Source organism: Emydura macquarii, unplaced genomic scaffold, assembly GCF_026122565.2.
Source record: "Emydura macquarii macquarii isolate MOO-44397 ecotype Brisbane River unplaced genomic scaffold, CSIRO-AGI_Emac_v2 contig_374, whole genome shotgun sequence".
Classification (NCBI taxonomy): Eukaryota; Metazoa; Chordata; order Testudines; family Chelidae; genus Emydura; species Emydura macquarii.
In genome coordinates, this window is record NW_027130511.1 from 1,683,860 (window position 1) to 1,709,419 (window position 25,560).

General features: G+C 39.8%; 1 long non-coding RNA gene across 1 annotated transcript in view; it reads right to left on the minus strand.

The window, feature by feature from the left end:
- Positions 1-3,861: 3,861 nt before the first annotated feature.
- LOC137142507 (uncharacterized) overlaps positions 3,862-25,560 on the minus strand; it is a 95,620-nt gene continuing 73,921 nt past the window's right edge. The window contains exon 3 of the long non-coding RNA XR_010916950.1: positions 3,862-4,409. This is a non-coding gene — a long non-coding RNA (uncharacterized lncRNA). The remainder of the gene's footprint in view (positions 4,410-25,560) is intronic.

The window sequence follows — 25,560 nt, forward strand, 5'->3', positions numbered from 1 at the left end:
TGTTCCTAGCTGAAAACTTCAGATTCCAACTGCCCAAGATTGGGGGAGTTTCAGTCCTTTATTCTGGTTCATGTGCTCTCAAAAGGTAAATTCAATTTGAAGTAGTACCTAAAGGTCAGACATTTAACAACATATTGTTCAATCTTCTTGTACTTGAGCTGGAAATACTATAAATAAAAAGCTTCTCTCATGGTTTCTCAGAACTGCCATCCTGAGTCACAGTCAAGAACTACAGAGACAGCATCAGAAAGAAAAGTAATGGCAGGAAAACATCAGAATCTTTTCAAAGCTTAGTTTGGGTGAATGTTATTGGATGAATGTTCAGGCTGGTTCTTAGTTATTTGCAATGGCTTAATAATCCCTAGTTTTGAGATGAACTGCACATCAATTCCAGCCTGATTTGTGAGGTGCTCATCATTTAATATAAATAATGATTAATATTAAGGAGAAAACAGGAAGATTTAGTTTTAGTCATATGTTGTGTGGAGTAAATATGTTTTAGTTTATGTTGATATAGAAGCCCCAGTTCTATTTTTGTTTACTTCTATTTAGATGTTTTCCTTCTTTGGGGACTGCAAGTTGACATGGTGGACAGGATTCTGTTCTCCAGTGACCCTGAGAGCTATGCTGGCAGGAGTTTTAACTCCTGGTAAGATCACTCAAGATGGACAGTCAAAAGTCAAGGACCAGAAAAAAATAATCCATTGGTTCTCCAGGGTAGGGGGGTTGAGTGATACTCCAATTTGCACATCCTTGTAAAAAAAAGTTAAGTTACAGAAACACAACAAGTAGCCATTCTGGAAAATGTTACACCAAAGAAATGTACATGATCACAGCAGCAATGATGAGTCTTGGTGAAAGCCATCAGGAAGCCAAGACTAGTAGGATTACTAGTCTTGCATTAGTAGGAGCATTGCCAGCAGATTGAGGGAAGTGATTATTCCCCTCTATTCGGCACTGGTGAGGATATATCTGGAGTATTGTGTCCAGTTTTGGGCCCCCCACTACAGGAAGGATGTGGACAAATTTGAGAAATTCCAGAGGAAGGCAACAAATATGTTTAGAGGGGCTGGAGCACATGACTTATGAGGAAAGTCTGAGGGAACTAGGCTTGTTTAATCTGCAGAAGAGAAGAGTGAGTGGCGATTCGATAGCGGCCTTCAGCTACCTCAAAGGGGGGTCCAGGAAGGATGAAGCTAGGCTGTTCTCAGTGGTAGTAGATGACAGAACTAGGAGCAATGGTCTCAAGTTACAGGGGGGAGGTCTAGCCTGGATATTAGGAAAAACATTTTCACTAGGAGGGTAGTGAAACACTGAAATGGGTTACCTACAGAGCTGGTGGAATCTCCACCTTAGAAGTTTAAGATGTGGCTTGACAAAGCCCTGGCTGGGATGATTTAGTTGGGGTTGGACTAGATGATCTCCTGAAGTCCCTTCCAACCCTAATGTTCTATGATTCTATCACTCTGAGAAGTTCTTTACTACTTTAAAACAAACTAGGAAAATAGGTTTCTGGAACATTGGAACAATACCTATGACAGCAAAACCACACACCATGAAAGACATTGATTACCATCATCTCAAAATCCCTGGAATAAGTAAATGTTCATGGGGGCAGCAGCTGATAAAAAAAAAAACTATTCAAAAATGAAAATAAAATCATAATAGATTTGGTGAGGTTAGGTGGTTACCTATCACAGGACTAGCATTAATTATGACTCTCAAAGGACAAAAAAAATCACCTATAGACTGGAACCAATTAACAGCTGATTCCTCTGAGCTAGGTTGCAAACCTGATACATGAACATGATAATTATACAAAGTTATACAACAACAGACAACTATGATGATATCAAAGATCAGTTCGACAATTGCCTACAAACTGATTGAAAATATTTCTAAGCATAGCATCTGGTTAGAAGCAGGGACTTCAGTGCCAAGGTTGAAGATGAGAACAACAGAGTGGAGAGAGCAAGGAGCCTGGGTTCCCAAAATCAGAATAGTGAAAAACTGTAGAACTGCCTTGTATCTGGGCTTCTAACTGGTGGAATACTATTCCCACAGAAAGATATCCATAAAGTAACTTGGAATTCCCCAGATGGAGTCACCAGGAACCAGACTAACCATCTATTTTGAGGAAGGAAATGTGGATCAACACTCTAGGATGTCAGAGCATACAGAGGAGCATATGATGGAACTGATCTCAATTTATGTAGTAACACTGAAGATCAAATTTAAGAAAAACAAGAGCACCAAGAAAATTAACAGAAAAAGTCTAGCAAACAAAACACTATAGAAAAATTTCAAATTGAACTGAAGAACAGATTTCACGTGCTATGAGTTTTAGATCCACCACTAGAAGTCAACATTGACACTCCATTGTCCTGTTTGTGTGACAATATGATCGATACCACAATAACTGTAGCGTGTTAAAAGACAAATAAAACATCAACTACTCAAACACATCTCTAGAAAAAGAAGTAGTACAAAATCTGAAGATAAAAGACAAAGCAGTAAAAAGCAGAGGAGGATGAGACAAGAGGAAATACATAGATAACTTTGTCAAGAAGCTGAAGTAGTTGCTTTAAGAAGTGATACCAAAACACTTAACAAGCCTCTAAATCGCAAGTTTACATGAGCCAGAGGGGTGTGTTGAGGACAACCAAGGAAAAACCTTAACAGAAAAAGAACGAAGTGAGAGATGGGCACAATACTTTAAACAGGTGCTAAATAGGCCAACATCACAAACTAATGACTCCTAGCAAAGAAATTCCACTCAGAACTAGTGGAATAGTTCCACATCATGACATGTCACATCATAAAGAAAAGAGAGACAATAAAAATGTTAAAACCTCAGAAAGCTGCAAGTTAAGAACAAGTCACTAGAGCAATATTTAAAGCTTGTGATGATGAGACCATCAATAAAATCACTGAACTTTTCAACAAAGTATGGGTCCAGGAAAAGCTTCAGAACAGTGAAAAATGGCATTATAATGAAAATACCAAAGAGAAGTTACCAAAACTACTGCAACAACTGGCAATGCTTTACACTCCTTTCAGTGATAGTCAAAGTTTTCAATAGTATCATCTTAAGGAGAATAAAAAAAATATGGCTGAGGCAAAGCTAAGGGAAGAGCAGACTGGATTTTGAACCAGAAGATCATTTGTCAATCAGATTTTTCACCCTAAGAATAATCAAAGAGTGCTGAATGGCAAAACCCCACACATAATAAATATTTTTAGGAAAACATTTGAGAGCTTCAGTCAATATTCACTCTGAAACATCTTGAACTGTTATGGAATGCCAACAAGAATAATTAACATCATCAAGATTTTACATCAAGCTGCAGCCTGCACAGTTAAAGTACATGCAGACTTCGGTGAATGGTTTAACGGAGACGGGTGTAATACAAGGATGCATTTTCTCCTCTCTCCTGTCTGGCATTGCCATTGACTTCATTATGAGAAGAAGAGTGGATGGGTACAACCAATATTTCATGGCTGTTCAACAGTACACTAAAATATTTGATATAGCTCTTCTAAGTAGTTGTTCAACCAACATGCAAGCAAAGACCAAAAGACTGTCCAGTATTACAAAATTGATGGGATTAATAATGGATTGTGAAGAAACAAATCTAATGAGAATCCCTGAAAATCCCACTTGAAGCTTTACTTTGGAAGGCAAAGGAATGCACAAGGGGAGTCAATTCTCATACCTTGGCAGTAACATGCAAACCCATGGAGATATCCAGAAGGAAATAATGTCAGGCATTGAGAAGGAAGCAGCTGCATTCACCAGCTCAAACAAGATTTGGTCATTGAAAATCTACAATTTAAAGACCAAATTAATCTTCAGCATCTCAACTCAAATTTTATTTCCATCTTCATATAAGGATGTGAAAACTGGAAATCCAACAAAGATACAAACAGACATCTAAATGCTCTAAGTAAAGTTGTGCTTCAATGTCTAGGGCCTAAAGGGCACAATCCAGCAGTCAGGAATCACAGGAAGACAGTGGTGCTCAGGTCACATATTTTTCCCTTGACCACACCTCCTACAGAAGATTTTATTGGTAAAGAGCCACAACACATATTCTATAGCAGATGGAGGTTCTTTATTATGCTGACTTTTTGGCCCTTTTTGCTACTGGAGCAGTGCAAAATAGCCATAGCTGGACCAAGGATTTGGCCCATTCTCTGTATTGTTTCATTTACTGCATGCTAGGTAATAACAGGAGAGGACTCCAGGCTTGTAATAAACTGGCTCTTCATTAAGAAAGCTATTCACAGAGGTGCTGCAACTGGAGCTAGCATTCTAGGCATGCACATGCAGACTAACTTATTGGTGCCTCTTTCAAACTCTTCCATCCTGCAACGTCTGCTCCTCTTTCCAAGTTCCAAGCAGATTGCTGCACATACAGAAAGAAAGAACAGACAGTTATGCTAGAAAATTTCTAACCCAGCTGCTTGTCATTCAGTTACATTATGTAGGCACTTTATTTTATTTTTAATTAGCAAACCACATTTAGAAGTATGTTTACTAGGGATTCTTAAAGCTTGTCAGTAATCTTCACTCTGGCTTCTTAGCTTTCTAAGTCTGCATTTGGCAGAGATCAGTGAAAAAAAATTACTCTCAAGAAAGTGCCAATCAAGTATGTAAAACTCTCTGTTTCCTACAGGCATAGCGCTTCATTAAGTTTATTACTAGGTTGATGCTAGCTTTGAAGTGGCCATGTAATGCAGTAAGCTCTGGCAGCCTCTGCCTATCTTCTGCCAGGTCTGTCACTTCACAGTCTGCATCTGAGCTCCAGTGTGAGTAAATCAGTGAAACTAAAGGAGATCTTGTGTGAACAAGTGCCTAGACAGGAAAATAATCTTTAGCATCAGCATGCTATCATGTTTTTCCATATCCCCCACCCCAATAATTCAGTCCCTCGCTGTTTTGTTGGCAGCTTTATTTATTAGATAAAGTTCTCTAAGGTATGAACATTAATCGATTCAGAACACATAAACACAAACACAACCACCTGCTAGATGATGGGAGGTCTCTATTGGGAGCTGCATGTCTGAAAGAGCTTAGAGTCTGACTCCCAAGTTCTCTGTACCAACAAATGGAGCCAGATTTGCAAAAGGGTCCATTTAGACATTTAACTCAGGACTAGATTTGGGGCAATTTATAGATGTTAAATTCCATGCTCTGTGTTCTAGGCACTTGTGGAGGAAGTGTGGGTTTTCTACAGGGAAAGTGATAACAAACGTCAGTGAAAATAAAAAAAGGAAAAAAGCGTTTTCCCCTGAAACTAGCTCTTCTTCCTAAGAAGAAGAACACAAATGTACACATGTACACAAATTCAGCAAAAATTATCTTCATTGAAGTCATCCCAGGAGTTTGCTTTCATGTATAGTCACTTGATAAACATATTATGCAACAATATTTCAATTACTGTATTTCAGATCAGAGCTCAGTCTCGATCTGTACATTGCTTATTTATACAAAGTGCAGCTTTGCCCAGCAACCTCAACCTTGAGAAGAGGGTCAAGCAGAGAGAAAAAGGTGTCTGTCATTTTATTGAAGTTACATGTTGCTGAAATGAGGGTTTACATTTATATAAAGCCTTTCATTCCCACGGATCCCTAAGTGCTTGGCAAACTATATGAATATATGAATCATTTTGCATAGATAGAAATCATTTCACCCACCACTGAAATGAAATCACCATATTGGGTGGAACATGGCACAGCAGATTAGGACAAGAAGTGAAGGTGAATACTAAAAATAAAATTTGACAAATGAGGAATTTGATTAATCACTCAAATCAGGAATAAGGGTATTCCTTATGAAGAGAATGAATAAAACAAAACAAACACACACCTAAAATACTGTCTCAGGTGACAGAAAGGCATTTTATAAAAGATAGATGCAGGATTTAACAAAAAAAGTATTATCAGCTGCTGCTTCTGGCGCTGAAACCAATCAAATATATATATACAAAAAAAGATAAACTTCATAAATGGATAAAAGCTAATTGTTGTGCTGCATGCAACAGCCTTTTGAAAAGAAAAGATTGCAAAAGGTGATTTAAACTGGGATATAGCTCCCTGGTATTTCTGAGGTATTGCTCAGATACTATGGCATAGGTGCTTGGACAGATTCTATGAATCTATGTGGAGTTTTCCCCACACAGGCATCTGCTTTCAGCCTAAATTACTTTGCACCCTGGTTCTCAGAAAATAATTTCCCACTTTCTTCAAGTCCTTGTGTCATGGTAACACTCCTACTTTAAGGCCTTGACTCTAGGCTCATTGAAGTCAATGGCAAGTCTCTCCTTGCTTTTAATGTGCGGGATCAGGGTGTGAGACAGGACTCACTTTGGAGTCTATCAGAGCCTCACTTTGACTGGCCATGCTTGCCACGGAGTGGCTAAGCATATTGCTTATTAGTCAGTGGAGCAAAAGCCCTTTTACAAACATCCTGATGACACACCTGAGAGTTAGGCAAGTTTTTATTACAGCAGTTTCACAGACTGGTAAACAGAGACGTTACATTAGGTTGCCTGCAGGATCAGTGCCAGAATTAAGAAGAGATGACAGGAGTCCTGCTGACCTCCAACTCCCTGATGTAACCAGGAGATACATTTCCCTCCCCACACTAACATAGAGATAACTTAGTTAAGCTTTTAGGGACCTATTCTATCCCAACTCATATTAATTTTACCTGCAAGGGTGTTAGCTCATGCAACGTTAAATCTCAGTATATCCTAAATGTAGCACCTAGACAGCAGAGGTCATTGCAGTTTAAAGAACTCAGAATCTATATTTCTTTTAAAGTACATGTAGTATTGTAATTGTGCATACCACAGCTCAATTAGTAATAAATATCCTTTATGTTTAATAGTCATACTAATAATTTATGGAGGTGGCTTCCATATACTTTCAACCACAATAGCCAGTGAGGTACTGCTCTGAAAAGCATGCTAAAATGGTCCCCTTTTATCATTATTTCTGATGGACAAACAGCTGTAGCATTGTAATTTATTTTCCTCCAGGTACTTAGTCTCCTACCTAGTGGCAGGAAAAGGAGGACTATATTGCTGGAAATTTCAGAGTCTTACTATTGAAAAATGCCCACTGGCAATAGAACTGAGATTCCAGCCAGCTGTGGTGAAACTGAAGATGCTAAATTGTTCATATATGAAAACGTAGAGAGGAAGATTACTCAGGCAATGGCTTCAGGTTTGCACTTTGATAAATGCAGTTCTATGTCTAACACAATTCCAAGTCTCATCACAGAAGTCAGGATTGGGATTTCAACAGTGGCAAGTACTAGTGGCCCTTCGGCAGAGTTCACAATTACTTGACCTCAGTGATGAGTCAAGCATGCCAGACAGGTTATAACTGTGTTGGGGGACCAAGTGGAAAGGACTGCCAAGGTTTTCTGTGGTTAGGGCTCTCTCTCACTATCCTTTAATGAATTGCTGTTTGAGAAACACTTCATTCTGACACTTATTCAGTTAAAATGGTGGTTTCATTGCAAAACAATTAATATGTATATGACCATGCCCGCCCACCCACCAAAAAAAGATACAGATTCCAATCTCAACTATAGCCATTTGGGAGCATTTAAATTTACGGGTCCAGATGCTCAACTGTGGTTGTGGGCAGATGAAGTGAGACAGACCCAAAGGTACCTCTTGTCCTCCCCTGGTGTTGGGGCTGGTCTGCACTAGACCAATCTATAAGAACATAATTATGACTATAGTGGTCAGATTAATGGTCCATCTAGCCCAGTATCCTGTTTTCTGACAGTGGCCAGTGCCAGATGCTTAAGAGGGAATGAACAGATATGTGTAATTATCAAGTGATCTATCCATCATCCAGTCCCAGTTTCTGGCTGTCAGAGGTTTAGGGACACCCAGAGCACGGGGTTGTGTGCCTGACCATTTTGGCTAATAGGCATCGATGGACTTATCCTCCAGGAATTTATCTAATTCTTTTTTTAATCCTATCATAGTTTTGGCCTTCTCCCAGCAAAAAGTTCCACAGGTTAACTGTGCATTGTGTGAAGAAGTACTTCCTTTTGTTTGTTTTAAACCTGATGCGTATTAATTTCATAGGGAGACACCTGGTTCTTGTGTTTTATGAAGAGGTAAATAATGATTCCTTGTCCACTTTCTCCACACCATTTATGAGTTTATAAACCTCTGTCATATCTGCTCCTTAGACATTTCTTTTCTCAGCTGACCAGTCCCAGTCTTTTTAATCTCTCCTCATACAGAAATTGTTGCATATCCCTAATAATTTTTGTTGCCCTTCTCTGTAACTTTTTCAATTCTAACAGGGTGTATGTCTTCAGAGAACTCTCCACAGTGACTCCAAGATATCTTTCTTCAGTTTAGACCCCATAATTTAGTACATATAGTTGGGATCATTTTTTCCCATCTATATTGGATTCATCTGCCACTTTGTTACCTTGTTACACATTTTTGTGAGATCCCTTTGCAGTCTTTGCAGTCAGTTTTGGATTTAACTATCCTGAGTAATTTTGTATCATTTGCTAACTTTGCCACCTCACTGTTTACTCCCTTTTCCAGATCATTTATGAATATTTTGAACAGCACAAATTCCAGTACATATCCTTGTGGTATCCTGCTATTTACCTCTTTCCACTGTGAAAATTGAGCATTTATTCCTTCCCTTTATTTCCTATTTTTTAACCGTTTACTGATCCATTTACTTCCCTCTTGTCCCATGACTGCCTAGTTTTCTTAAGAGCCTTTGGTGTAGGACCTTGTCAAATGCTTTCTGAAATCCTAAGTACACTGAGTCAACTGGATCACCCTTGTGCACATGCTTATTGACCTCCACAAAGAACTCTAAAAGACTAGTGAGAAATGATTTCCCTTCACAAAAGTTGTATTGACTTTTCTCCAACATATGGTGTCAATCCAGGTGTCTGATAATTCTGTTCTTCACTATAGTTTCAACCAATTTGCCAGGTACTGAAGTTAGACTTACTGGTCTGTAATTGCCAAGACCACCTCTGGAGCCTTTTTTGAAAAAAATTGGGCTTACATGAGCTATCCTCCAGTCATCTGGTACAGAGGCTGTTTTAAATGATAGGTTACATACCGCAATTAATAGTTCTTGATTTCTTATCTGATTTTCTTCAAAACTCTTGGGTAAAGATCATCTGGGTATTACTAATTTATTACTGTTTTATTTATTAATTTGTTCCAAAATCTCCTTTTATGGCATCTCAATCTGTGACAGTTCTTCTGATTTATCAGCTAAAAAGAATAGCTCAGGTGTGGGAATGTCCCTCTCAGCTCTTAAGACTGACGCAAAGAATTCATTTAGCTTCTCTGCAGTGGCCTTCTCTTCCCAGAGTGCTCCTTTAGCACCCTGATCTTCCAGTGGCTCCACTGTTTGTTTGGAAGGTTTTTTGCTTCTGATGTACTTTAAAAAAACATTTTGCTCTTAGATTTTGTGTCTGTTGCTAGTTGATCTTCAAATTATTTTTTTGGCCTGTCTAACTATAATTTACTCTTGACTGACCAGAGTTTATGTTCATTTCTACTTGTCAATAGGATTTGACTTCCAATTTTTAAAGTGTGCCTTTTTGCCTCTAACAGCCTTCTTTACTCAGCTGTTTAGCCATGGTGACATTTTTGTTGTCTTCTTACCATTATTTATTTTATTTTATTTTATTTAGGGTATACATTTAGTTTGAGCCTCTATTATGGTGTTTTTAAATATCTTCCATGCAGCTCACAGGCATTTCACCTTTGTGATTATTCTTTTTAATTTCTGTTTAACTATCTTCTTCACTCTTGTGTAGTTCCCCTTCTTGAAGTTAAATGATACTGGAGTGAGTTTCTTTGGTATTTCCCCCCCTACAAGGATATTACATTTAATTACATTTTGGTCTCTGTTAGAAAGCAGTTCAGCTATCTTCACCTTTTGGACCAGATCCTGCATTCCACTTAGGGCTAGATCAAGAATTGCCTAGTTGATATGGGCATAATTGAAATTCCCCATTATTATTGGGTTTTCTGTTTTTGTAGCCTCTATAATCTTTCTGAGTATTTCACTGTCACTTTCACCATCCTGGTCAGGTGGTCAGTAGAATATTCCTACTGCTATACTCTCACAATTCAAGCATGGAATTTCTATCCATAGAGATTCTACAGTATAGTTCAATTCATTTAAGATTTTTACTATATTTGACTCTATGCTGTCTTTCACACACAGTGCCTCACCCCCAGCATGACCTACTCTTGCTTTCCTATATATTTTGTACCTTGGTATTACCTTGTCCCATTGATTATCATTGTTTCACCAAATTTCTATGATGCCTATTATATAAATAACTCATTTAATACGAGCACTCAAGTTCACCTATCTTAGTATTTAGACTTCTAGCATTTGTATACAAGCACTTACAAAATTTATCAATATTTAGTTGTCTGCCTTCATGTGATGTCACTGAAAGGGACACTTTTATGTTAGACTATTTTTCTTCACCTGTACTTTATCAACTTCTACTCTCTCCTGTTTACTAGGATATAAAAGAATATCCCCTTTAATAAAACCTCCCTTAAGGGACATCTGTGTCCAAAGTATGTGCTCCTCTGCATCTATTGACTTTCCCTAGCCCTTAGTTTAAAAACTCTTCTACAAAATTTATTTTTTTATGCCAGCAATCTGGTTCTGTTTTGATTTAGGTGTAGCCCATCCTTCCTGAAAGGCTCTTCCTTTCCAAAAAAGGTTCCCCCTGTTCCTAATAAACCTATATCCCTCCTCCCAACACCATTGTCTCATCCTCTCATTTAGTCCTGCAGGTTTGCCTGTCAAAGTGTCCATGTGTGTGGAACTGGAAGCATTTCAGAGAATGCTACCACGGAGGTCCTATTCTTTAATCACTTTCCTAGCTGCCAAATTATGGTCTCCAGGACCTCTCTCCTATCTTTCTCTAGGTCATTAGTACATGTGCTCTTCCCCAGCACTGCATATAAGTCTATTTAGATGTCTTGAGAGGTCTGCAACCTTTGCACCCAGCAGGCAATTTACCATGTGGTTTTCCTAGTCATCAAAAACCCAACTATCTATATTTCTAATTGACTTCCCTATTGTTATTACTTGTCTTTTCCTAAGAACGGGGGTTCCCTGCCTCGAGGGGTACCCTCAGTAGGGGAAGGAGGGTTCCAACAGTGGGATCATTTCCTCTGCTCCAGCTTGATGATCTCCTTCCCTGAAACTTTCATCCTCCTCAGTGGAACAGAGGATGGCAGATTGGGGGTGGAACCGTTCTACAGAATGTCTCCTACATTTACCTCCCTGTCTTCCTTAACTTCTCCAGTTCAGCCTCTCTAGTCTCAAGAGCCTGGAATAAGTCTTTGAGGGACAGGAGTTGCTTGCACCACATGCACACATACAGTACCTGCCCACAAGGCAGTTAATTGTACATAGTGCACTAGATGCAATAAACTGGGTATCTGGCCACAATGCTGCTGGTTTTCTGCTTGCATTATTTTTATTCTTGCAGGAATTTGTTTGTTTGTTGGTTTTTTTGCTTAAGTTCAGAGAAAGTCTGTTAGGTGTATAGGTTGGTTGTTTTTTCTCCTTGCTTATTTCCTTTCTAGAGCAATTTCTGGCACCCTTCTAGTGGTTATAATCCCTCAGTCTCTTCCTCCTGCATTTGAAATCTCACTGCTTCCAAACTCTCCTAATCTTGGTAGCTCACACTGTCACAGGACTCTCTTTTTTTTTGTGAGCTGGACCTGGAACGAATGCCTCCCTAAACTCCCTCACAAAACTCTCTTCTTTGCTGCTTCTGTTCACTAGCTCCTCTGGTCACTTAGGAGCTGGCTTTTTAAATCCTGGTTCTCCGTGAGTTAACCTCATCCCCTTGCCCAGAGGAGGTATGGATCAAAGGATAACAGGCTAGAGCCTTGTAAGTATGCTCTACAATAGACAGCAATGTTCTCCAGAGAAAGTTTTGGAAGCCAGGGAATGTTCTGGTCATGATCATTTTCCCCTAGTCCCCAAACCAGCTGCTGGGAAGAGGGTGGCACAGGGACCACTAGATTTGATCTATATCACTCAAAGATTCCCCTTAAGCAGGGTAGTTCCTCTGAGGACAAATGCCCTGCGTTTGAGAAGCTTTGTGCCAGTGGAACAATAGAAAGCAGCCACAGTCATGGTCTCCTCTTTTCATGTCACTGCCACTCTGTAGCTCTTGTAGTTTTGTCTTCACAGCTTGTTCTCAAACACAAACAGTCTAAATCCCATGGGACATGCTCTGAGCCAGCCTGCACAGCACACTCAGAGTGACTCAGTTCAAGTCACACTTTTTGAATGGTCCCTGAGAGCCGAGACTTTAAATAAAATGAGCCACTTTCTGTATTAGACATTAACGACTCCTGTGTCTGAGAAGCATATGTATAGCTCTGGGACTTGTACAAGTCTATTCATTTTAAATGGTTGCCCCAAGCTCTTTGATTTCCTTTCTTTTAAAGTTTGTGAGTGAATGTAGTAGTCCTGAAAATGACAGAGTGATAGCACTAGTTCTGCAAGGTATAGTGTAGGCAGTGCAATGCAGGTTTTCACATGGCATGATGCCAGTGCATTTCAGTTCCGACCTTCATTGGTTGTGATATGTAACACTGGGCCTCATGAGATATCATAAAACAAGCTGCGACCAGATGTCTGGGCTGAAATCTGGGGCACGGAGAAGTGCATCAAAAGGACCAAGCTAAGGATGCATATCATGTAAAAAAAAAAAAAAAAAAAAGCAATGTTTTATTTTTATATCCTTTTGATTTTAAACTGCAAATGAACAGTCTGAAGTTTACTTAAGAGCTTTCAAGGATTCTAAAGCGGGTGAACACTGTATATAGGAATCACTTCTCCTACTATAGAAGTGAAGATGTTTCATTCAAGAGTGGAATGAAGCAGGTTAACAGTACAGAGCAACACCAAGGCATGTTTAAGACAGGAAGTGAGGAATTCTGTAACAAATTAAACGTGAGGGGAATTTTAGGCAATTAACCAAATTGTCTGCTAAAAAAAAATTCTAGAAGTATTTGTTCAACTCTGTTCACACCCATTCTGTTTTCACTAAGAATGCTCACAGGGAATCCTATCCAATGGTCAATGAAATCAGTGGAAAAAACCTCATTGATAGCTTTTGGATCAGACATCAAAACCATATTTTAAGTTTGCATTTTACATTAATCACAGACACCAAATTGCACATGGGAGTATTTGCATCAGAACTGCTATATTAAATAGTGAATGCCACTATTGAAAATGAGGTAGGATATGAGGCTAAAATAGGCAAAGAACAAGTTAAAAATTATTTAGACAAGTTAGATATCTTCACGTCACCAGGGCCAGATGAAATATGTCCTAGAATACTCAAGATGCGGACTGAGGAGATATCTGAGTCCTTAGCAATTATGTTTGAAAAGTCATAGAAGACAGGAGAGATTCCAGAGGCTTGGAAAAGGGCATATATGGTGCCAATCTATAAAAAGGGAAATAAGGACCACCCAGAAAATTACAGACCAGTCATCTTAACTTCAGTATCCTGAAAGATAATGGAGCAAATAATTAAGAATCACTCTGCAAACACCTAGAAGATAATAAGGTGATAAGTAACAGTCAGCATGGATTTGTCAAGAACAAATCATATCAAACCAATCTGATAGCTTGACAACTTGTGGATAGGAGGGAATATAGGTGTGGTATATCTTCACTTTAGTGTGGCTTTTGATACTGTCTCGCATGACCTTCTCATAAACAAATTAGGGAAATACAACCTAGATGGAGCTATCATAAAATGGGTGCATAGCTGGTTGAAAAACCATTCCGAGAGAATAGTTATCAGTGGTTCACGGTCAAGGTGGAAGGGCATATCGAGTTTGAATGAATTGATTCATAGGGATCAATTCTGGGTCTGGTTCTGGTTAATACTTTCATCAGTGATTTAGATAATGGCATAGAGAGTACACTTATAAAATTTGTCAATGATACCAAGTTTGGGAGGTTTTGCAAGTGCTCTGGAGGATAGGATTAAAATTCAAAATGATCTAAACAAACTGGAGAAATGGACGTAAATAAGATGAAATTTAATAAAGACAAAGACAAGTATTCCACTTAGGAAGGAACAATCAGCTGCACACATACAAAATAAGAAATGAGTGCCTAGGAAGAAGTGGAAAGGGATATTGGTCATAGCGCATCACAAGCTAAATATGAGTTAATAGTGTAACACTGTTTCAAAGAAAAGCAAACAACATTCTGGGATGTATTAGCTGGAGTGTTGTAAGCAAGAAACGAAAAGTAATTCTTCTTCTCTACTCTGCAATTAGGTCTGATTAGGCCTCAGCTGGAGTATTCTGTTCAGTTCTGGGTGCCACATTTCAGGAAAGTTGTGGACAAATTGAAGAAAGTCCAGAGAAGAGAAACAAAAGTGATTAAAGATCTAGAAAACATGACCTATGAGGGAAGATTGAAAAAAATGGATTTGTTTAGTCCAGAGAAGAGAAGACTGAGGGGGGACATGATAACACTTTTAAAGTACATAAAAGGTTGTTACAAGAAGGAGGGAGAAAAATTTTCTTCTTAATCTCTGAGGACAAGACAAGAAGCAATGGGCTTAATTGCAGCAAGGGCGGTTTAGGTTAGTCATTAGGAAAAGTTTCCTATGTGTCAGGGTAATTAAGCACTAGAATAAATTGCCTTGGGAGGTTGTGAAATCTCCATCACTGGAGATTTTTAAGAGCAGGTTGGACAAACATTTGTCAGGGATGGCCTAGAAAATGCTTGGTCCTGCCATAAGTGCAGGGGACTGGACTAGATGATTTTGCAAGGTCCCTTTGAGTCCTACGATTCTAAGGTATTAATTTGAGGTGGGACATTGCTTGATGCAATAGTAGGATGGAGGTCTCAAAGCCCTACTCCTCCCACTATAGGTTACACACTAGAGCTGGTTGGAGCATCTTTACCAAAATGGTGTTTCGTTGAAGCAGAAACATTTCACAGAGAAACTTTAGTTGCAAAGGTTGTTGTTTTGTTTTTGTTTTTTGTGAGAGAGGAAAGGAGGGGCAAGAAGAGACGTGGGTAAGCAAGAGAGAAAGCAAAAGTAACAGAGACAGATGCCAACTACAGCTGAGCTGAGGGCGACCTGAGTTCAAGTCCCTGCTCTGCCTGATTCAGAGAAGAGTTTTTCATCCCAGATCACTCTAAACTGGGATCCTTGAAAGCTCTTAGATGAATTTTAGGTTGTTAATTTACAGTTTAAAAATCAAAAGAATATAAAATACTGCATTATATAATATGGCGAATTCTTAGCTAGGTCCTTTTGCTTCACTCCCCCCTGAGATTTCAGTGCAGTCATTTGGTGACATTTCATGATGCCCAAAATGTCATGCACCAGTAGTGATGCGGGACGGAATTGAAGTCATCAACATCACTCCATGTGTCTTCCACATCCCAAGATACCCAGAAACACATACTCTGCCTGACATAATTCCATTTTTATGATAATGTTCCAAAGTATTTGCTTTGGTTCCACTGTGGGTGAGAAACAGAATCATCATCTTCTAGTTATCTCTACTACATATCATACATAAATACACTAAATTTTGTATCTTAATGCATCACATAATATAATGCATCATATATATGTAATATATATGTAATATAATCACATAATATAAGCTCCACACTCAGACAATAAATAATAGCCTAATGTTTCTGAGGAGTCAGGAAAAAGGTGAGTGGGCCAAATAAAAAGTTATACAATTTTCTAAAATTCTTTAATCTTGTTTAATTGCACTCTCTCCATAAGAGATTCAAAACCACAGTGCTGTCTTCAAACCATCTCCTAATTCTAAAAGTGAAGCTCATCCAATCAGAAAACAGATGCAATATCATGTTATTTCTGACCAATAATAACTACCCCCACATTCTAATTTCTGAATGTCAAGCATACGGTATTTGCAAGAAAACGGATCAATCCATAAAGTAAAAATAATCACAAAAAGAGTTCATTTGTAAAACATGAGACAAAAAAGCTACATTTTTGAAGTGAACTATTTGCTGTGAATTATTTCCTCAGATCTATTCATTAAACCAAACCCTCTTCACTCAACACGTTGTTCTATATGAAAAGCCGTTTTCATTTCTTCCCAGCTACATAGAGGTCTTTCATTCAAAATTTCACTTTATTCTACTAATTAATTACTGATGCCTTTGCAACTCTAACTTTCAAATGTTATTTGAAAGGAAACATGTTTTTGAATCAATATCAATCATCAAATTGTTTTTTCTCAAGGGAAAAGACGACGCTTGGAGGAAATTAATCTGACGTCTGCATCACATTTGTTGCCATATAAAATGTGTTTGTTTGTTTTATTTTTGGCCTTAGGAGAGTCTGCAGCATTGCTGACATACATTTAATTTACAAGTTGTTGTATAATGTGTTCTCAAATGTGCTTCTGTTTGTTGGCATTGTAGGTTGGTGGAACGGTCTAGCAGGGGCGTCGTGATCCTTCCTTGGGCCCAGGCTCCAAGAAAGGCCACAGCGCCTTGGTCTAGGGGAAAAAGCTTAACAAATTACAAGTCTTTAGCCCCAGCCCCAAGCAAGGCGGGCTTCTCTTGCAGTCTGCAGCCTCCTGGAACTCCCGTAGGGCAGGGCTGGTAAGGAGTCTGGTACCCCTGGCCCTCAGACAGGGCGGGGCAAGCGAAAACGTCTATGGCCCCTGGCCTTCCAACAGGCGGGGCTAGCAAAGGAGTCTGGTGCCCCCGTCCCTCAGGCAGGGTGGGGCAGGCAAGGAGTCGATAGCCCCCGGCCTTCTAATAGGTGGGGCTAGCAAGCAATCTGGAGCCCCCAGCCTTCAGGCAGGGCAGAGCAGACAAGCAGTTTACAGCCCTTGCAAGCCGGGCAGGGCTGGTGAGGCAGTCAATAGCTCCCAGCCCTCCAGTGGGCAGGGCAAGCGAAATACTCTGGATCCTCCAGCCTTGCAGGCAGGCAGGGCTAGTAAGGCTTGGTATCCTCGGTTACACAAGTTCCGAGGAAGCCAAGCACTCCCGGGGTGGCTACGTAAGAGAGGAGGGGGACACAGGCCCACCCGGCTCCACTGCGTCCCAGCCCAGGGCCCTATCAGTGGTAAAGCAGTTTGCCACTGAATCAGCGGGGATCCATGGACTGGTTTGGCCACTGCCTCAGCCACTTTGTAGTTGGCTATCCCTGGGCTACTACCTCCCACCCAGTCCCCAGGTATCTGCATCTAGGCGTCTCCCTCTGGGTTGCTGGGGTACACAGCGAGTAGGAGTCCCACCAGTCCTTTGCTGTCGACCGGCGGCAGGTCCGGGAACTCCTCAGGGTCATCAGCGGAGGGCAACTCATCCAGGTCACAGGGTTCTAGGGGACCCTCCGGCACCCCAGGCTCGATCCGCTCTTGTGGGTCCCCAACATCAGGCAGCTCCTCCAGGTCAGGGCTGGCCTCAGGGGGTTTCTCCCACCCAGTGGTCTCGGGTAGCTGCTCCCAGCTACTCGGGCTCGGTGGCCCTACCCAGTCACTAGGGTCCAGCAGCCCTCTCCAGTCACTCAGGACCGATGGTCCTATCCAGTCATTAAGGTCCAGCAGCCCTTTCCAGTCACTTGGACCCAGCAATCCGGGCAGGCTTTGGAGGCTCCGGTCAGTGGGGCAGTTGCTCCAAACAGCTGCAGGTCCTGGGTCAGACCTAGACTGCAGCCTCTGGGAAGACACATCTGCCTCCAGCAGCAGCTTCCCCCTGACTGAGCTACTAGGCTGGCCTTTCATACTGGTCCTTCCTGTCCTGGCTCCTCTCCTTTTCCCCCGGGTTGTTTGGCCTGCAGGGCCTTGTTCTTCCACCTCAGTCTCAAGATGAGCACAGCCCCTTTCCTCTGAGGTGTCTGTCTGTCTTCAAGTTTCCAAGCCAAGCACAGTTTTTCAGTCGTTCCCAGGCTTCTCACCATAGCCCACTCTGCGTTTCATTAAACACTTCCTGCTCTCATCTGAGCAGCCACTCCTGGGATTTTCTACCTGCAGTCTTGCACAGGCTCACAATGCCCAAGTGGCCCCATAGGCCCAAACCCTTCCCCTTCATCAAGGGTCTCCTGCAGGAATCTCCTGCTCACTGCAGTCTCAGCCACAGATTCCTCCTTCTCTCACCCTGACTCTTTAGAGATACCAGCTGCTCTCTGTCCGGCCCTATCAAGAGGTTGTTAATGAGGCTCTGGTAGGACAGGCCAGTTCCTCCTTAAAAGGTCCAGCCTGCCCTTGACAGAGCCTCTGATGCCAGTGGAGTTATGCCCATGTAAAACCAGTATAAATGAGAACAGAAGCAGTCTCTGAGCATCTGAGGTTTACTATAATATCAAGTGTTAGATTCTCCAATGCAATATGACCATTTTTCCAGCATTGCTGACCCTAAAGCTAGTATATCCAACCCCAGGATGCTCACCACAGTGCAAGGTGGGGGAATATCTTATTGATGCAGGTCCAACCTAAAAATTCTTATCCCACAGATCTCTCCTGATGCTGTCTGTACTGTGGCCAATGCAGAAGTATTTTTTACAGGAGATATGTTTTCAAGTGCTTTCTACAGCTGAATTTTAAATGTCCCCAAATTATAGGATTTTTACCACTCCCTTGAGAGAGCATTCCACAATCTAGTACTCATTCTTGCAAACTCCTGCAATTTTATCATAAGTCTCATGATATTTGGTATTTTTCTTAAATACTACTGGATTCAAGCAATAGCATCAAACTCTCTGCTTTCATTTAAAAAAAAAACCCTAGGTTTCTAGCCCTTATGATTGTGGAAAAAAATCTGGAAAACATGAACTACAATCCCTGAATTCTCTCCAATTTGAGGAGTCCAGAACTAAACAGTCAGTCTATCTGTTCTCCTACCTAATTCCTCTGGCCCCCATCACCATGGTATCAGACCACTTCCCAAGTATTTAAAATAATGAAGAACAATAGTAATATAAATATTACGATGTTTTCAAGAAAGCCATACAGGGAGGTCCTTCCAGATGCATTTGCCAAAGGTAACTATTATTACCCTCAATTTAACTGTGGGGAAACTGAGGCCTAGAAAGATTAAGTAATTTGTCTAAATTATTGACAAGTCATTGATCAAGTCCAAAACCCAGAGGTTCCAATTCCTAATTAAGTGCTCTAACCACTAGACTGCTGCCTCCCATCTGGCTTTTTTCTCTATTTTCCTTATTGTATTCTATGGTCAATAATCCAAAAAAACCCCACCCCACCTAGACAGAAGAAAGGCAGCAAAGCTCAAATGTAAAGCTGATTACATGACTGTAAAATCCTATACTTCATAGCCATGAGATATGTTCTTCATTTAAACTTTTGAATTTGGGATTCTTCAAAGTGTTGTGTCCCTATATGTATCAAAGCAGCATGTGCCACAGCCTTGGAGGGGATCTTAAAGTTGCTTCAATTTGTTTGTTTTTTCTGGGACAGAAGAAAGACAGAGTTGCTAATAGTGTCCCTGATGCCTCACAGAAATCTTTGAAGCTCACGCTAATTAGCAGCAATTCTGCTAATACATCCATATTTTCTTGTTTTTATTTACTTCTCTTGTTTTTTATGACTAAGAATATTTCCAAGAAAGCGGGCTCTTAGCAGTTGGTTGCTTAGAAGTTCATCTGCTCCTGCTGCTTATTCTTTGCTTAAAGTCAAAACAAAGATATCCAGCCCACTCCTGTTGCTATTAGGCCTTATGTAATGAATCCATGCATGGCAGACAGCAGATACAATTACTGTGTAAATCAAACACACATGGGGGAGCCACGAATATAACCATGGTCCTTCAGCTTCAAAAAAAATCCACACACATTGCTCACTTGTGCTCTGGCATTAGTTAACACTACCTGCTGCTTTACCTTTTTTGTGGGTCAGCCACTACAAAGCAACAACACTCACTAATTGATGCAAACCCAGTATTTCACGCTAACTCAAGCAAAACTCTTTTTGACTTCAATGCATTTCTCACTGATGCTAAGTTCTTAAGTAGCAGCATCTGTCCATAATGCTTTCTATCATCTTCAGTAGGCTAGGAGATTCCATCCTATCATGGCAGATGATGACCTTGTCTCAGTTACATAAGCTTTTGTCATCCCTTGGCTGAACTACGGAAATGTCATATACCTTGGCGCAAAACCTTCAGTCCTTGGAACCTCCAAGTAATACAGAATACTGCAACACATCTCCTCAGCAACTCAGACAATTTCAAGCACATCAAAACTTTCTCCCATCTCTACACTGATTTCACACAGAATTTGGAATCAAGTTCAAAGTATAAGTCCTTATCGTCAAGGTGCTCCATGACCTGCACCCAGCATATCTAAAAAACTGTCAAACTCCGGGATGAAGACCACAGTCAACATCTTCACTCCTCTGGCACAATAGAACTTCCTATCATAAGGATAAAGCTCAACTGTACAGAAACCAGAACTTTGTTGTGGGCTGGTCTGACAATGCAGAATGAACTTCTCCAGGAACTATGGACTAGGACAAACCTCACCTCATTCTGCTCCAAGTGCAAAGCACATTTCTTTGACCTTGTCTTCTCTAACATATATACATAGTAACTGCAATATTTATTTAAAAACAAAAACCTCCCATCTGAGGAGAGAACAAACACTATGTGACAGCTGAATAGATGCATTACTTAATGCACTACTAGAAGGTGCTCAAATACTACGGTGAAAAGCACCATATAAGAAACTGTACAGAACAGAATAGAATGTTTTGCCCAAGTAAAGACTGCAGGATTGAGTCCATCATATATAAATATGAGTGAAATTATTCAGAACTTTAGCCCAAAGGAATATGTCCTGTGGGCAAAATTCAGCCTCTGACGAGATATTCCAGTTCCAATTAATTCTCTCACATTGTTTTTTTCATATAGACAGTATTTCTATATTCTTCAATGAGACATGAAGCATTAAATGAACCCAAAGGAATTGGGGAAAAGAAAAAAAACCCTTGGATCTGCAATAGGAAATGAGTAGTGGTTAATACAGAAATAGTCATCGAGAGGGAGAATGAGGGAACACCAGAGTTCAAACCACCAACCTCAGACAATGGACTGAAAAAACAGAACACATGAGTAACATATTTCCATCACACTGGCCATAGTGTAAGTCCAAGGAAAACTTCCATTATACAATTTGGAAGCCAACATCTTTTGGAAACTGTATGAAGGGCTGGAATGACAATGAAAAAATATCATGAATAGCCAGAGTGACCTTCCATGCTATATACTGAAGCAAATGGTGCCTGTTTATTCCCTGCATTATCAGATATTCAAGTGACTCATCCTCCAGACAGAAAAATATTTTAGGTTGTTAGTGTGAATATGTCATAGTTTATAGGCTTCTTTTATGTTTTTCCCATCACATTTAGCTTGCTCTGTTGTTCTTTCCATTGAGTGACATTGGGAAAGGATGAGGTCATAAGGGTCGAACAAAGATTCCCTTTGTATACTAAGTAGTAAATCACTTGCAGAAATGAGTATAGGAGTTGGTTGCAAAAATCTATCTCTGCCCTGTATAAATGCATAACTGTCAGGTTTGGTGGTAAATAAATTAAGGAGTGTAGATTTTAATTACAAAATAAAAGATAGGGTCTGTCCTGTGGGGAAGGTCTTGAATTTAGGATGTATTGAGACCTATCAGACATGAGTTTTAAACAATTTAGCAAGTGTGTGCCTAATTTGAGTACATAATCACCATGATCACATATTCACATACATAATTGCACTTGCAAAAGACCACAATTAGCCATTTGCACATGCAAGGATGCAATGGAGTTGAAGGTATTAATATCTCACAAGATTCGGCCCTAGAAAACAGTAGATGTGACACACGCCAGCCAGTACATTCTGTCTGTCATTTGCTGCACTTTGTTCCTTTCTGGCTGATAGTGCAACACCTGGTAGTCCAGGCACAAATGGGAAATGCATTACAACAAAGAGTTCCAGGCAACACAGGAATAAGCAGTTCTGTGGACATGACAAAAGTGAGTTCACTACACATCGATATCGCATTTTCTATTAAAAACAATTTGTAGCACATAGATAAGACATAGATCTCAAAACACTTTGCCAAAATAGATAAACATTATAAATCACATATTTTACACATGAAATGACTATTCATATTCTCAGGCCAGAAGGGACCATTGTGGTCATCTAGTCTGACCTCCTGTATAATCTCCTGTCTATAAAACTTCCCCAAATTAATTTTGATTGAGGTTGCATCTATATGGGAACACTCAGGAAAATTAATCTGAATTAGCTAAAGTTGTGAATTAAAAATGGATTAGTTAAACTTCATTAGATACCTTGTATGGATCCTCACAATTAGAATTAAAATGGACTCAATTCAGTTTAGTTTAATTCACTTAAGTGAATTGAGATAGCCTGAATTTGATTTATCTTAATTCTGAATGAGAGAATCCACACTGGGAGTTTAAGGAAATTTAACTAATCTGTTTTTAATTCACCTCTTTAGTTAATTCAATTAATTTTCCTGAGTTTCCTCATGTAGACAAGCCATAAACAATAGAGAGGTTAAAATGAGCTGCTCCTACTCTCACAATGAATCTGTGGCATAGCTGGAAATACAGCTCAGGTCTCTGCACTTGCAGCACTGTCTTCAGTTCTTTTGGATATGTCTACACTGAAGATGGGAGCAAGCCTCATTGACTAGTAGACAGATTTGTGCTAAAGGGGCACACACTAAGACTAAACATAGCAGTGTGGACATTATGGCACCAAAGGAAGCTTGGATTAGCCACCTGAGATTAGACACTGAGATTAGGGTAAAGTGGGCTTAAATTTAGGGGGCTAACCTGACCCCCTGCCAAAACGTCCACACAGCTATTTTTTAGCTTGCTAGTATGAGTCCCACTAATGTAGCTCTGTCTACATAGGCTGGGAGGTTAGATCTCAGCTACAGTGTAGACATATCCTTAGACTGTAGCTAAGATCTTGATATAAGCAATGCAATTGTTTACAAAGGACTTGTTTATGCATGTGGGGCTTGTAAATTGAGCACTTGGAGAGATTTGAAGTAAGTGTGAGATATCACTGGTGACTGAATGGAAAGTGGAAAGATAATTGAACCTATAAAAAGACCCTTTAAAAACCTTTCCGTTTTCCCCAAAATATGTTCCAATGACTGAAGGAAAAGGGGTGATCCCTATAATATATTGGACTGACCCTAATTTTAAAATGTTATTTTGTACAGTATTTTTCCTTAGCACTATAGCTTCCCAATTCTGTCCACCAAGGACCTTATCCATCATTTCCATCCTCATAACTCACTTCTTTCATTCACTCCTCTATCACAAGCTGTTCTGGTATTATATATTCTTACTCATCGTTGTTCAGAACCAGGTTATGCCTCCATTTCTCACAGAAAGTAGTACCTTACTCTATATGTAGTCCCCACGACTACTTGGAAAATAAGGTACTACTTAATGTGGGTAGCAGTGGCACAGTCTCCTTCTCCATGCTGTATTGTATATATTTAATTTCTGTCTGTGCCGAAGGGAGGAAGGATGATCTTGTAGTTAAATACAATCCTGTTTTTTATTCCTGACTCTGCCACCAACCTTGGGCAAGTCACTTCTCCACATGGATCAGTTTCTTCACCTATTATCTAACAATAATGACCTTCCTCACAAGAGTGTTGTGAGACTGAATTCATAAACATTTTAAAACCCTTTGAGATCCTCAGATGGGAGAGGCATTAGAAATGCAATGCTTTGTTACTGATTCATATTCTAGACTCATTGGGGCATCACCTTTCTTCAGCTTGGTAATTGACCATGTACCCCTGTAGCACAATACAGATAGGAAAATATTAAAATCACCTCCTTCTGGTTTTGGCGGGGCTCTGCTGTCTATTACACGGACTTCTCATACCCTCTAATTTTACATTGTACAGATGCTCAGATTTATGGTGGAACTTCTCGTTGACAGGCCAATTTAAGATATGTTTTGTCAGCTCATGGTTTATGTGAACATATGTTTATATGGGTAATTTTCTCAAAAAGGTAGCTCAGGTGTGCTGCATAAGGCCAGGGTGATAAAACGTTCAAACACTTGTTCAAAGACAAAATATTAAGGCCTAGAAGTCTAGCATTAACAACTAGAATCAATCATTTATGTCAGAAGAACTGGATTAATGCACCTGATTTGAATTAATGAGATTAGGGTTTTGCGACAGCAGTCTTCATCAAAAATAGCTATCTCTTAACAGCTTGATATGCAACATTTTTCCAGGCTGCTGCCCTCTTACCCCAGAAGTGGTTGCATTTCATTGGTGAAATGACTGCTGCATATTTACAGTTTGTAAAATACTTAAGAATAATTTGAGATAAAAGAGAACATATTAAATTTAAGATCCGCATTCTGATATCCTTACATTGAAGTCATGGAGTAAACTACTACTCCATGTGAGTAAGATACTGTTCAATGGGCAACACTGTGATAACCTTTATTGCCAATGAGTAGTACCTTGCTCGGTGAATTGTGCAACTCAGCATAAAATGAGCCTCAGAAGATATTGTCAAGTGCTACATGTAGCATTCAATTGCTCATAAATAGCAAACACTTAGATAACCAAAACCTAACTGACAATATACAGAAGTGCTACTTCCTTTGCCAAATTACTGTGTTCAAACTGACAAAATACTTTCCAATAGGATGGTATTTATCTTTAGACACACTGTAACACATGAAATGCTTTGTTTGATTAAATCAGTAACTCTGCAGTTCAAATCATAATGCAAGCTTAACTTATTCCAAGAACAATTGTCCTTCTTGCACTAGTTTTTTGGGAGGTGAGGGTGGGGGGTGGGGGAAGCTCCAGGATAGAGGTACTAGCTTTTCTATCTCTACACCTGTATACATTAGGTTTCTCCTTAGAGTCTTGACTAATCCTTCTTTCTTAAAGATTAGGTTCAACTCTGTGAAAATTGCATGACTGAAAGAATAATTACATGCTTTACTTGTAGTTACCTATCCATTAACTTTACAAATCCACCCAATAATGTCATTATAGGTTCTGCAACTACTTTTGGTCCAATTCCTGAAATTTACCAAATTGATTCTCCCCACCCTAAATGTAGAATTTCATACTGATAAAGAACCTGCCACTGTTACATTTGTTGTAAAGGCAAACCAGCTTTTCATCCATAACTAACACCTTAAAAATCACATCATGCTCACAGAGATTCAAAATGGAGAATGGAAGTGTCTCAGCTGGAAGTATCAGCTCTGAAAGAAAGTTCATACTGGAATGACATCGGAAGTACCATGCTACCCTGAAACCTTATTACTGAAAGCTATGATTTCTGAAGGTGGCATCACCAAGAATAGGCAAAAGAATAGGTTAGCACCCTTAATGGATAGGTGATCATTACAATATTTTGCACTTACATAGCACTTTTTATCTCAAAGTACATCATACATTACTGAATT